Here is a 14,506-nt window from a genome sequence, read left to right as displayed (position 1 = left end):
TTGGCAACCTGTCCAGGCTTCCAGGGCAGGAATTTATCACTAGAGCCCTCTTATAAGAGCGGCAAAGCTGTTTCAGTGCTGAGAGCTTTTCCCCATCAGATAAGCCTGCGGGAACGTCTAAAAGCAGGATGCGTGGTGGTCTTAAAAATTCTGAACCTTTGACTCGAGCCAAGACTTCAGGAAAACAAAAGTGCAACAGTTCTTGGTAGAAGAAGCATTAAAAATTAGTTTCTAAAAGTCATTGGAGCATTCAATATCTTCTTTCCTATTGTAATATATCTCAAGAAAGTTTCTCACGCTAAGTACACTTAATGGTAACAACAGAAATGTTGATTAGAAAATGTAATTTTATGACTGCATACACCAGTACACCAGGTACATATCTATAGCATTTGACTCTGCAATTGACACCTGATTGGCTGATCAAGATTTCTCATGTTATAGAGGGCAGTGTGCTTTCCTGCAGTGTGACATTTTCTTAAACTTTCTGCCTAATCACATCATTGGTTTTCACCACTAGGTTTACTCTGCTTTCCACATCACTTGACGAGTTTGAGGAAACAACAGACCAAGACCGTAAGTGCACAGATGTAGCAGTGGTGGCCACACATTTGTCCTCAATGAGCAAGGAATCATTCTTGTAGGCTGGCTTTAAAAACACATATACTATTAAACAGTTACAAGTTAATGTCAATGGGTTTCTTTGCTCAGATGGTCATGGTCTGCAGTGCCAAACACAAACAACAACCCCATCTTGATAAGTAGAACATATGTTCTAGCTTCACCTCTAAAGGCAGCCTAATTAACAACTGACACTGTCTACTCATATTTACTGGGAAAAGATAATCAATGACAATACTCGTCCCAGGGAAAAGGGCTGTGACTTAGGATGTCACAGTCTCATATCATTAATCATGAAGATGGAATTGTTGCAGCCCTGAAACTCTGGATTTTTTTAAAAAAAATGTACATTAGAATTTAAGATGAAACTGTTAGCATAAATGTTGCCATTAGCAGGTGATCACTATCAAGATATCCTATCCCTTGAATTCAACTCTAAGTTGCCCCAGAACAAAACAGTGAGCTGAGCCAAGTTGCCACATCACATCAGTGCACACACTGCTCTCAAGCTCCAGAACTCTCCTTTTCCTTCTTTTCTCAAAAAGGGCCTGGAAACTGTTATCAGTACTGCCCAGAGTAATGATGCTTACATCATATCCTGTTGAGGTATGCATTAAAGAATGGATGGTTCCATTTATCTGTCTGGTGGAGATGACTAATGAATCTGTGTCTACAGTTGTGGCTTCTCTTTGGAGTTCTGATTCTCTTTGTTTCTCCCTGCTGCTGTGGATCACCACCTGGATGCCTGTAGCCACCAGGGTTCAGGGCGCAGGGCACAGGAGTGAGCCCCCACCTTCTTCCCTTTACACGTCTTACTTGTCACTGTTCCAAACCCATCCTTCTCAATGAAGTGCAGCCGTCATCTGGGGACGGTCCTTGCTATGCCTCACTTTCATGCTGTGATTTGGAGGTCACTGCCCTGATCACAAGTTAACTCAGCCTGGAGGTCAAGGCCTTGAGCTCTTGTCTCCATCTACGATTCAGCCTCCACTCCTGCTGTCCCATCCATGGGCCCTTTGTTAGCCAGGTTTCACCAGAGAAGCAGAACAGAACCATTAGTGTATGTGTATGTCTATCTGTCCACCTATCTATCGATATATGGAGAGAGAGAGCAATCATAAGAAGTGGTGCACACAATCAACAGGGGCCAGAAGTCTCACAACATGTTGTCTGCAAGCTAAGACCCATGAATGCGGGTAGCATGACTCCAATCTTAATCCAAAGGACAGAGGTCTAGGAGTGCTGATGGTGTGAGGCCCAGACTGAGAGTCCGAGGGCAGGAGAAGACAGATAACCAACTCATGCAGTCAAGTAGAAATGTTGAACTCTCCCTTCCTCTGCCTTTTTGCTCTATTCATGCCCTCAATGGATTGGGTGAGGACCATCTACATTTGCTTTACTCAGTTCACAGATTCAAATGCCAATCCTCTCTGGAAACACCCCCACAGACACACCTAGTATAATGTTTGGCCAAATGTCTGGGCATCTCGCAACCCAGTAAAGTTGGCACATGAAATTAACCACCACAGAACCTTGCTGCTGAACTATGCTTATTCTTCCATCCTGGTGACTTTTCTTTCCTCAATCCCAGTTTCAGAAGTGCTCTGTTCTTGTTCTCTGAGCCCTCTCTGCCTGCTATGCAAATGCATTTCAGGTGGGCATCTCCTCTGCCAAGCCTGTGGGGTCTCCCTTCCTGCAGGGCAACCCCTGTCCTCTTAGCCCCCCTAATATTTTACTGTTTTATGGTACTTTTGCATTTCAACCTTATGTTATCATGATTCATGTGCAGCCTTCTCTCTCCTCTGAGGCCAGGAGCTCGCTGAGGACTTCATCTCTGTGTTTTCTACAGGACGCCAGGTGTGGGTAAGAACTCAGCACCTGGAGGTTGAAGGCATGCATGGGGAAAAAGCCATATTTCTGCAATACCTTTCCCCAAAGGAATTCTCTCTATATCCCCAGCTTGAGATTCAGTGGTTTTTCCTCTCACGGTGAGTGCTGAACCAAGCATCACACACTGCTTTCTGTCCACCCCTTGGCAAGGCCTGTATCCAGGTCTCACATCGATCCTTTTCCAAGCTTGCATGGTTATTGGCAGAACTCAGTCTTCACGGTTGCAGAACAGAGGTCCCTGCTTCACTGATGGTGGTTTTCCAGGAGCTGCATTGAGCATCTAAAAGCCCCACAGCTTCCTGGATGTGGTCTTCTCTAGGTCTTCAGAAATAGTGACTTGCTTCTGCAAGGTCAGCATGAAAGTCTCTTGCTTCAGCCTGCTAAGATGATGGCTTCTTCTATAATAAAATATAATCATGAATTGGCATCCTGTCACCTTGGCCACATTCTGTTGTGGCTGAAGTCAAGTCACAGATCCACCCAAACTCAAGGGAGGGTATTACTGTGTGCCTGTTCCCCACCAGAAATGTTCCTCCATCCACCATTCAAATCTAAGCTCCGTTGGCACTTCCTGACTACCCAGTGGATGACGGTTGCCTAATTGCTCCACATAACCTCGCCCTTTAGAAAGTCTCTGCACAATGTGCACTGCCAGCCTATATTTGCATTACTGTGGTGTTTATATGTTTACTTATTTGCCATCTCTCTCCCTGCAAGAATGTGATTCTATATAAGGAGGGACCACCCTCACCAGTCTTGCTCGAACTGCATCTTAGTGCCTGGCACATAATACGTTCCTACTAAATCAGTACCAGCAGGCTGAGAAAATGAATGAAGGTCAGCATCCTGGGCCTGTTGATGTGGGACGGTTCCTGCTTTGCCAAGAGCCGATAAACAATCAGTCATGGGACTTGCAGGTCAGAGGTGGGTCCCTGGACTGTTCTGGCTTCTGCAAGAGAGGGATCTATTTTTCAGAGGTAAATAAAAGCAACTGCAGTGTTAATATTTCAGGTGTTGTGATTATTGATTATGGTGTATCATATTGCATCCTACGGAAGAGCAATCCAAAGCCACACGGCATAAAAGAGAATGAGAAGGGTGTTTTCATGTTTAACATTTCTAACCTGTACATGTGCATGCACACATGTGTGTGTATTTGTGTGTGTGTGTGTGTATGTATGTAAGGAAATTCTATTTTTTCCTTTTGCTAACCAAGTTCTTTTGTTCATGAAACAAGATGTGCCTAGCCACAAATGTAGTCTTGTCCACGGGACTGAGCTTCGGGCCATCTGTTCATCCCCATGGAATCTATCACCAAGAGAGAAATATCTCATCAGGTCAGAGTGAAACACGGATGCAGAAACAGAGAATGCAGAGGCTGCTCCCTTTCCAACCACACAGAAATCATCATATTTCTCACATGAAAGCATTAAAGCCACTCTTGCTTCAAGAATTATTTTTAGTTGTATAGAAAAAAATGCAAACACAAGTCCAGCCATTATTATCAAAGCTTAGCTAATCTTTCCGATGATGGATGCATCAGTTTATCTAATAACTTGGAGGTTTCTTCGAGATCCTGGCACTATTTTATCGAAACGAATCATGGATAACATGGTCAATTTATCTCAGTCTCCTGTCTCCAGAAGTTTCAGTACATGACCGGACACTCTGAGAAAGGCAGAGTGTCTTTGTTGCAGAGCTGAGGACAATACTCCTCCATGGGGAATGTTCTCATCGTCCCAGCTAGGCAGCAACTGAGATCCTAATTGTGATCATTAATGGGCTTTGACATTTTATCATATTTAGTGCAACTACAGATGCTAGTCTGATTCCAGTGTTGCATATGTGATCCATTATTTACTGTGTCTAAGGAATTTGCATTCATATTTTATTGTGAAGCAAATAGCTATAATAATGATATATTCTACACCCTCTGCAACCCTGGGGGTGCACATTCTTTTTTACCCCCTGTGATCTCTCAAATCAGTTTTTCACAGTTGAAGAGAGAATTATTGACCCTAGGTAGGTTTACCTCCCCACTAACTTTGACAATTTTAGAACTGTCTATTGCTTTTAAAGTGCACAAGAAAATCTTATTGTTCTCTTTCCCAGAGCACTCTATGGGGGCCGCCAGAACCTGAATTTAGTTTTGGGAAGTAAATACTAATTCACACTCCACCATTCTGTTACACGCTTCGAATTGCTTGTTCATTTTAGAGTCTTACGTTTGAAGCTCAAGCCACTTTTCTAGCCAAGGATATAACTAATAAGCACCTGCTGTTCAGCTCCACTGCTCTGTAATTCCTTATCGGAAACTGTCTCTTTTCCCAAACAGAAGGATGTAAATTGGCACCATGGCTTCCAAGACATTTTCAAGAATAAGTTGGGCTTTGCACATTAAAAAAAAAGCTCCCTTTATAAATTTTATTTTGCATTGCTCCACCTAGAGGAAGTACTCTCTTTCTTCTTTGGAAGGTGGGTTTTTAGCTGAAAAAGATCTGACCTCTACAAATTGCCCATGGCATCCTTCAGCCACCATCCCAAACCTGGGGAACCACTGATCTGCTTTCTGCCTATCTCTATAAATTAGTTCATTTTCTTTAGAATTTATAAAAATGGAATAATGCGCTATGTGCTCTTTTTATTTCTTGCTTCATTCACTCAGCATAATTATTTTGAGATCTATCAAAGTTGTTGCCTGTATCAATTGTTCCTTCCTTTTCATATCTGAGTAGTGTTCCACAGTATGCTTATACCCAGCTTGTTTATCCTTTTACCTATTGACAGACATTTGAGATGTTTCCACTTTTTGGCTATCACAAATTAAGTACTCATGAACGTTTGTTTACAAGGATTTGTATTGCACATATACTTTCATTTATCTCGAGTAAATGTCTAGAAGCAGAATAACTAGATCATATGGTAGGCATAGGTTTAACTTTTTTTTTTTTTTTTTGAGGCGGAGTCTCGCTCTGTCGTCCAGGCTGGAGTGCAGTGGCGTGATCTCGCCTCACTGCAAGCTCCGCCTCCCGGGTTCACGCCATTCTCCTGCCTCAGCCTCCCGAGTAGCTCGGACCACAGGCACCCGCCACCACGCCTGGCTAATTTTTTGTATTTTTAGTAGAGATGGGGTTTTACCATGGTCTCGATCTCCTGACCTCGTGATCCTCCTGCCTCGGCCTCCCAAAGTGCTGGGATTACAGGTGTGAGGTTTAACTTTTAAAAAAGAGAAAAATTATTTTCCAAAATGATTACACAATTTTATATTCCAATCAGCAGTGCCAGACATCCATATCTTACTACTCATTTTAATGGGAAAGCATTTCATCTTTCACCATAACCGTGATATTACCTGTTGCATATTTTTTTCACAAATACATATTACCAGGGTGAGGAAGAAGCCTTCTATTCCTAGCTTGCTGAAAGCTTTTATGAGAATGGATGCTGGGTTTTGTGAAGGGCTTTTTCTTCTTTTACTCAGATGTTCATGGGACTTTTCACTTTTAGTTTGTCACATTTATTTTGGATTGTTAAACTCACCTTGTATTCCTGGGGTAAACCTCACTTGCTCACTTGGTCATTATGTATTTTTAAATGTTGAATTTAACTGGTAAGATTTAGCTTAGGATTTTTATTCTTCCCTGCTCCCAAAGTCTGTAGTTTTCTCTTCTTATAATATCATTAATTTTTTTTTTTTAAGTCAGGGTAATGTCACTTCACAGAATGAGAAACCTCTTCAGTTTTCTAGCTGAGTTTCTATATAAATAGTATACTTTCTTTTACTAATGTTAGTAGAATTTACTAGTGAAGCTATCTGTCTCTGATATAATCATTGAAGGGAGGTGATCAGCTACAAATTCACTTGCTTTAATAGGTAAGAGGTAGGAGAATAGGGAATAAGGGAACCAAGGGTTAAGGAGAAGGAGAACAGCAGGTGTAGCCAGCTCCAGACAAGATTGGGCAGCATCCAGGCCACATGCTCGCTCCTGTGATAACAAAACAGAAGATTCCATTTCAGCCCCTGATTGACTGGGGGCCAAGTCTTCACTTCAGCCTCTGATGGGTCATGGGCCAATCCTTCCTAGGGTGTAACCAACTGGACGCCTCTAAAGGGCACTTAGGGATGTTACCAAATTCTTTTATCTTAATAAAAACCCTAAAGAACATTGTAATCCGGGGGGTTCTTGAGGCACTTGCTTGAGCCTGTTCCCACTCTGTGGAACGCACTTTTGCTTCAATAAATCTGTGCTTCTGTTACTCTGTTCTTTTGTTGCTTTATCTTTCATTGCTTCATTCTTTTGTTGCTTTGTTTGTACGTTTTGTTCAAATCTTTGTTCAACACGCCAAGAACCTGGACAACTCACAGTCCAGACGTTCCATCCAGTAACACACAGGGCTCATTCAGGTCATCTCCTTCTTCTTGACTGAGCTTAGTAGTTCCTGTCTGCCAAGGGAGTTATCCATCTCACATGCGTTGTCAAATTTACTGGCACAAAGTTGTTCATAATATTCCCTTATTATCTTTAAAAAAATTAATTGTAAAATTCACATAACATAAAATTTACCATCTTGACCCTCTTAAAGTATATTTTAACCATTTTTAAATATATCCACATCATTGTACAACTACTTCCAAAAACTCTTTTAATCTTGTAAAACTGAAATTATCTACTGGTTAAAAAATAACCCTCTATCCATCTTCTCAGCCCATGGAGACTAACATTCTACTTTCTGTCTTTATGAAACTGACTACTCCAGGTACTTCCTATAACTGGAATTATACAATATTTGTCTTTCCTGACTGACTTATTTCACTCAGCTTGCTGTCTTCAGGGTTCATCCATGTTGTAGCATGTGTCAGAATTTTCTTCCTTTAATATCCATTTGATGCATATACTGTATTTTGTTTATCCATTGATTCATTGATGGATGCTTGCGTTGCCTCCACTTCTTGACTATGGTGAATAATGGTGCTATGAACATGGGCACACAAATACCTTTTTGAGACCGTGCTTTTGTTGTATTGGATATATCCAGTGGAATTGCTGGATCATATGATAATTCTGTTTCTAATGTTTTGAGAAACTACCATACTGGTTTTCATAGCAACTGCACCATTTTACATCAAAAATGCACAAGCGTTTCAGTCTCTCCACATCTTGACCAATGCCTAATGGGTGTGAGGTGAAATCTAATTATGGTTTTGATTTGCACCTCTCTAATAATCAGTGATATGCATTTTTCACATGCTTGTTGGCCATTTGTATGGAATCTTCGAGGAAATATCCATTCAAGTCCTTGCCCATTCTTTATTGTCTCTCATTATCTATATTTTATGTGGTGATGACACCTCTCTCATTCCCGATATTGGTAATTTGTAATTCTCCTTTCCTAACCAGCCTGGTTAAGGGCTTATCAATTTCACTGACCTCCAAAAGCAGCTTTGGCTTTTCATTTTATCTATTGTTTTTCTGTTTTCTGTTTCATTGATTTCTGTTCTCATCCTTATATTTATTTCCTTCTACTTAATTTGGGTTACATTCCCTCTTCTTTCTCTGTTTCTTGAGGTAGATACTGATATTATTAATTTGAGTTCTTTCATCTTTCCTAATGTAGGCATTTAATGATATAAATTTCCCACACATTTCGGGGGCATTCTAAAAAAGTCTGTAGGTTGTATTTGTATTTACATTCAGTTCAAAATATTTTCTTATTTTATACTTATTTCTTTTTTGACCCATGGTTTATTGAGAAGTGTATTATTTAGTTTCAGAGTATTTTTTCTGGAGCTATTTGCCTTATTCATTTTTGATTTTACTACAATGTGGTCTGAGAATAGCCTGACTTGAATCCTTTCAAATATACTGAGATTTGTTTAGAGGCCCAGAATATGGTCTATCTTGGTAAATTCTTTTGTGGCCACTTAAAAAGAATGTGCATTCTGCTATTGTTGGATGGAGTGTTCTATACATGTTAATTAATTCAAGTTGATTGATAATTTTGTTCAAATCTGTATCTTTATTGATTTTCTGCCCACATAATCTCTCAATGGTTGAGTGAAGGTATTGAAATCTCCAGCTATATCTACTGATTCATCGTTTTCTTTTTGCAGTTTTATTTGTTTTTGCTCTGTGTGGTTTGAAGCTCTCATTGTGTACACACATGCTTAAGATTCTACATCCGCTTGATAAATTGACAACTTTATCATGATGAAATGACCTTTTTTACTCATGGCAATATTGTTCACACTGAAATATACTTTGCCTCAAATGAATATATACTTTTAACATTTTTGGATTTGTTTTAGAATGATATAGCACTTTAACAAATTGTTTAACCTACTTGTGTACTTATAATTAAAGTGTGTTTCTGGTAGTCAATATGTATTTGAGTTGAGACTTTTTATCTTATACGATAACCTCTGCTTTTTAATGGGTGTATTCAGGTCATTTACAGTTACTGTGAATATTGATATTATTAGGTGTAAATCGACCAACTTATCATTTGTATTTTATTTGTCCCACTTGTTTTTCATTTCCTTTTCTGTTTATGTCATCTATTGAAGTAATTTAATATATTTATGATTTCATTTTAAATCAATTCTTTTTTATTCTCTATAACTCTGTTTTATTACTTTAGTGGTTTCATTTTGGTTAATAATATAAACTTGTAATTTATTGCAGTCAACATTCAAGTGATGTTTCATATATATATTTCATATACAGCATAAGAAAATTACAATAGCATACTGTCCTTTGTTCCTTCTGATTTGGGTGCTGTTTTTGCCATGTATTTTAAATGTATATTTGTTGAAAACTTAACACTCATTGTTATATTTTATTAATGCTTTCGTTAAATGCTCTTTAAAAGAGGATTTAATAATCAGAATGGTCTCATGTATCTACCCATGTAGCTACAATTTTTAGTACTCTTCATTCTCTTGCCATAGATCCACATTTCTATCCGGTCATTTCCTATCTCCCAGAAGAACTTTTAAAAATATTTCTGGTACCAATATTCTATTGGTAATACATCTCTACAGCTTTTTATGTCTGAAAGTCTTTATTTAATTTTTACTTTCGAAAGATCTTTCCTCTGGGTATAAAACTATTGGCTGACATTTTTTCTTTCAGTATTTTAAAGATGCTGTTACACTGTCTTCTTGGCTGTGTTGTTTCTAACAAGAAACCTGCTGTCATCATAACTATGATCTTCTTTATGTAATCATTTTTCTCTCCAGTTGTTTCTAAGCCTTTATCTTTATCATTGGTTTTGAGCAGTTTTATTATAAAATGTCTTGACATAGTTTTCTTTATATTTCTCATTCTCATGTTTCTGAGTTTTTTGAATCTATGTGTTTGTAGTTTTCGAAATTAGAAAAATTTATGGTCATTTCAGTTGCTTCTTTGTTTTTTCTTCCTACTGTCCTTCTCCTTTTTCTCCTCTTCTTCCTCCTTACTGTTTTTATTCTTTCAGGAACTTCAATTACTTATATATTATTCTGTTTACATGTTTTCTAGAGGTCACTGGTGCTTAGATAATTCTTTAAGTCATAGTTTTATTCTTGTGTTTCATTTACAGTTTCCAATAATGTGTTTCTAAGTTCACTACTCTTTTCTTCTTATCTGCCATTATTCTTATCCAGTGCATTTCACAAACTCACATATTACACTTTTTATCTCTAAAAATTGATTTGGGTCTTTTGTGTTTCTACTTAGTACTTTTAACACATGCACATTTATAATGGCTTTTAAAATGATCTGCTAATTCTAAAACCTGTGTTGGTACTGGGTCAGTTTCAATTGTTTCTTTTTATGGGACATGTTTTCCTTTTTATTTGAAAATGTAGTAATTTTTATCTAATGCAAGATTTTGTCATTTGATTTTGTTAAGTCCTGGGTGTTTTTGTTCTCTTAGGAATATCCTTGAGCTTTGTCTTGGGATGCCATTAATTTTATTGAAAATAGTTTGAACCCTTGTGCCTTGCTTTATAAGATTTTTTGTGCAAGAACTAGAGCAGTGATCAGACTAAGACAGTGGTTTCCAACCAGGGTAAATTTTGTACCCAGGAGACATTTAGCAACATCTACAGGAGTTATGGCATCTAATGGGCTAATATTGCAGGTGCCGCTAAGCATCCTATAGTGTAGCGGACAAAGTTCCCACAGCAAATAATTATTCAGGGCAAAATATTATTGGTGCTGAGATTGAAAACCTCTGATGTAGGACTAATTATTCTTCATGACTTACACAAGAACTGTGTATGTACTTTGCCCAATACTCAATGAATTCTAAGTTTTTCTTATCTGGCTGGCAGGAACAAGCACTGTCCTCAGCCCTGTGTGAGTTTCTGGTACCCTTTCCTCTCATCCATTGGGTGGTTCTTTCCCCAGCCTCAAGAAGTTTCCACACATGGGTGCATTCATGAGTACTCAACTGAATACTCCACAGGGACCTTCTTGACACCTCTGAAGCACTCTCTCTGTGCTCAGTCTCTCTCTGGTATTCTGCACTGTGGATTCTACGTGGCTTTGCCTAACTGGATTATTCTGCCTTCTCCTCAACTCAGAGAGTCTGAGGGCCTCCAGCTAGGTCCCCTGCCTTTACCCATCTGGGAACTCCCTCAAGGCAACATACTAGGACAGTTGGAGAGCTCACATCATTTGTTTTTCATCTCTCAGGGTTCGTAGCTTTTGTTTCTTTATGTCCATTCTTGACAATGTGGGTTTCATATGTTTTATCTTTTTGGTTTGTTTGTTTGCTTTAGGTAGGAGGGTAAAAATTGTCTCTTTCCTGACGGGAAGCAGAAATTTTTCTCATACATTTATTTATGCTATGAGTCTTATAAACAAGACTTAAAAAACGTGTTCTCTTTCTTGTGGTGCAATAAGCTATCGGCTAACTTAAATATATGACTTATAAGAAAATTTTGCTTTATGGGTGATCTATTTATTCAACTCTATAAATATTAGAATTCAGAGAATAATGTTACTATAATAATTTCTGAGTTGTTCATCTGGGTAGAATGTAATTTTTACTAGGTAAAATGCAATAAAACAAAATATTTGCTCTTTAAAATGCAGGGCAAAATTATTAAGAAAATATAAAATACACTCTAATAAAAAAATATAGTACGTACCAGTAAGCAAATAAAATAGCAAATTTCCTTGGCATCGGGACACCTCATGAGTGTATTGAATGACACATAATCTCATGCCAGTGCTCCAATTTTCAGTTTCTTAGAGAATGACTCAGGGGGGGACAATTTTACATTTATGTTCATGAAACTGTAAAGTGCCATCTACATCAAACACATCAGGAGAATCGTCCCTCTCATCTGGCCTGTGTCCCACCTCCCCAACCCACGCTGCTGAAACATATCATGGCTAGTTGAGTGTCCTTTTGCTCTGTTTAGTCATCTGTTGGGAGTGCATGCATGTGTTGGGGACTATTGGTGTCAACCTAAAAAATCCTAGGGAGGGCCCAAGACTTACAAAAACTACTTCTTAAATTTCATGGGGTTGTAGAACCAGAGAGAAGCTTGGGATGAAACACTGGTACAATGACCAATAACAAGACTAAATATTTCATGGAATCAGGTTTGTCTTTTTATTAATACTTTTAGCTTGTGTTTCTGCCCTTTTGTCAAGACCTACTTACAGCTTGCTGATTGATTCACACAGAAATGCTTGTCAACATTAAAAGTCCCACTAATGATGGTACAATTTTTTTCTTAATATTATGTTAGGCTTTAAAGAGAGTCAACCAACAGCACATTCTTACTTGCATGTGAAGTCATGTTTTTTTAGTATGAAAAACTGGTCTATATTATCATGAAAACAGTTTACTCAACTTGATAATTGAGTTTAAATATGGAAATATTAAAGGATTCAGTTTTAAGAATTTGAAAATTGAAAACATGTTATAACCATGTCCCATTCAAGGTTCTTAAATATTTTGCTTTCATTGCTGCATAGTTGTATGAGGAAATGCTGACATCTGATCTTAACTCACTCCATATTCCCCTCGTGCTTTGTAGGCTGGAAGGCACAGATTCAGTGGTTTCAGCATTATCTGTCCTTTGGTACTTTCTGGTTGTTTGCTTAGCTGAAGAAATTAATATGACTCTAATAAACCACAGATGTTAATTAGTTCTAATTGTTGAACTACTCCTCCCTTGGTATATTGCAAAGACATGGAAAAGATATACTGTGGAGAGTTGGAGAATTCAATGGCATTTGTCTGTATTTTAAAAGAAAATCTGAGGAAGAATTTGGGAAGGAATGGTAAGGGAGGAGCCATCACAATCAAACATAATAATTCAAAGGTGTGGAGCCAGCTTGCTCCAGAATCTTCCTTTCCCCATGTCAAACCTCCCTTCTCCCTTGACCCAGTGCCTGGACCCAAAATAAACACTGGTGTTGCTTTTCCTTCCCTTCCCTTCCCTTCCCTTCCTTCCTTCCTTCCTTCCTTCCTTCCTTCCTTCCTTCCTTCCTTCCTTCCTTCTTTCCTTCGTTTCTTTCTTTCCTTCTTCCTTCTTCTTTCTCTCTTCCTCTCTCTCACTCTCTTTCTTTCTTTTTTTACAGGGGAAGAAGAGAGTAGAATATGGATGCCCTTCCAGACCAAAACACAAATCTCCAACAAAGAAGAACTCTTGGCTGACCAGCACTCTCCTCGCAGCTTCTCTCGGCATCTGAATTCAAAGCTGCCATGAACCAACTCTGGCTGCACCTGAGGCCCAGGCCCAGTGCCCAGCAAAAGCCTGCAATTCTGTGGACCAGGCTCATGGAGACTGCCATGCAGCATGGAGCCCAGGGGACTAAGCCCCCATTGTTTGCCACTGACAACTGCTGGCTGGTAGGCATGGAGGAGGTTGGAGCCTGTGGCAACCCAGGGTGGGCTGGCTGCTGGCTGGAGAGGAGATGTGTCAGGGTGATGACAGGAGAACAAATAAGCCCAGTGCTCCTTCTCCATGACAAATCACGAAGATGCAATCTTCTATTGAGAGAAAAATGCCCAACAATCATTCTGACTCCCTGCAGAGGCATGTCTCTTGGGTCTTCAGCATCTGTAACTGACAGCAGGGGATTGTGACCTCATGCTAAGTTTGGGACTTTATAATGTTAAGTAGCTAACTGATATTGAAAGTGACAGGCACAGAGTGTCTGGTCCCCACCAAATACTGATTGCTGTGGTAGGAACAAGTGTCAGGGTTATAAAAACTGTCATCTTTTGTCCTGTGTTTCTGTTGTACACCAGCTGGTCACACTCTGTCCCCACATGTTTTAAATCAAGTGAAAAATATAAATAAAATATTTAGCTCCAAATCTCCCTCACATTTGGCACACAATGTCACCACAAAGCAATCAAGTCCCAGCTCTCTTCTCAAGGGTAGATGCTCTGGAGTCTGTCAGGAAGCTGCAATCTGACCAGGTGTCCCTCACCACAGCCGATGGGAGTGGAGCCTCTGAGGTGCCTGAGCCCATTCTTCTGGCACATTTTCTCTCCTGGTCCATGCCTGACTTCTTTTTCTGATCCTAGAACCATAGCTCCCAGGCTCCAAGGGAACAGAATCAGGACAGGCCCCTTTCCTTCTTCACCCTGCATGAAAGATCATGAGGACCTTGATATGGTTTGGTTGTGTCCCCACCCAAATTCATCTTGACTTATAGTTCTGATAATTCTTATGTGTTGTGTAAGAGGTATCCGGTGAAAGACAATTGAATCATAAGAGAAGTTACCCCCATACTGTTCTCATGATAGTGAGGGAGTTCTCATGAGATCTACTGGTTTTATAAGGGGCTTTTCCCCCTTTATTCGGCAGTCATTGTGTCTTCTGCCGCCATGTAAAGAAGTGCCTCCTGCCATGATTGTAAGTTTCCTGAGGCTTCCTTATCTCTGCGGAACTGTGAGTCAATTAAACCTCTTTTCTTTATACATTACCCAGTCTTGAGTATTTCTTCATAGTAGCGTGAGAACGAACTAATACAGTAAA

The sequence above is a fragment of the Pongo pygmaeus genome, chromosome 4 (assembly GCF_028885625.2).
Source record: "Pongo pygmaeus isolate AG05252 chromosome 4, NHGRI_mPonPyg2-v2.0_pri, whole genome shotgun sequence".
In the NCBI taxonomy this organism is placed as follows: domain Eukaryota; kingdom Metazoa; phylum Chordata; class Mammalia; order Primates; family Hominidae; genus Pongo; species Pongo pygmaeus.
This window is presented reverse-complemented; position numbering follows the sequence as displayed.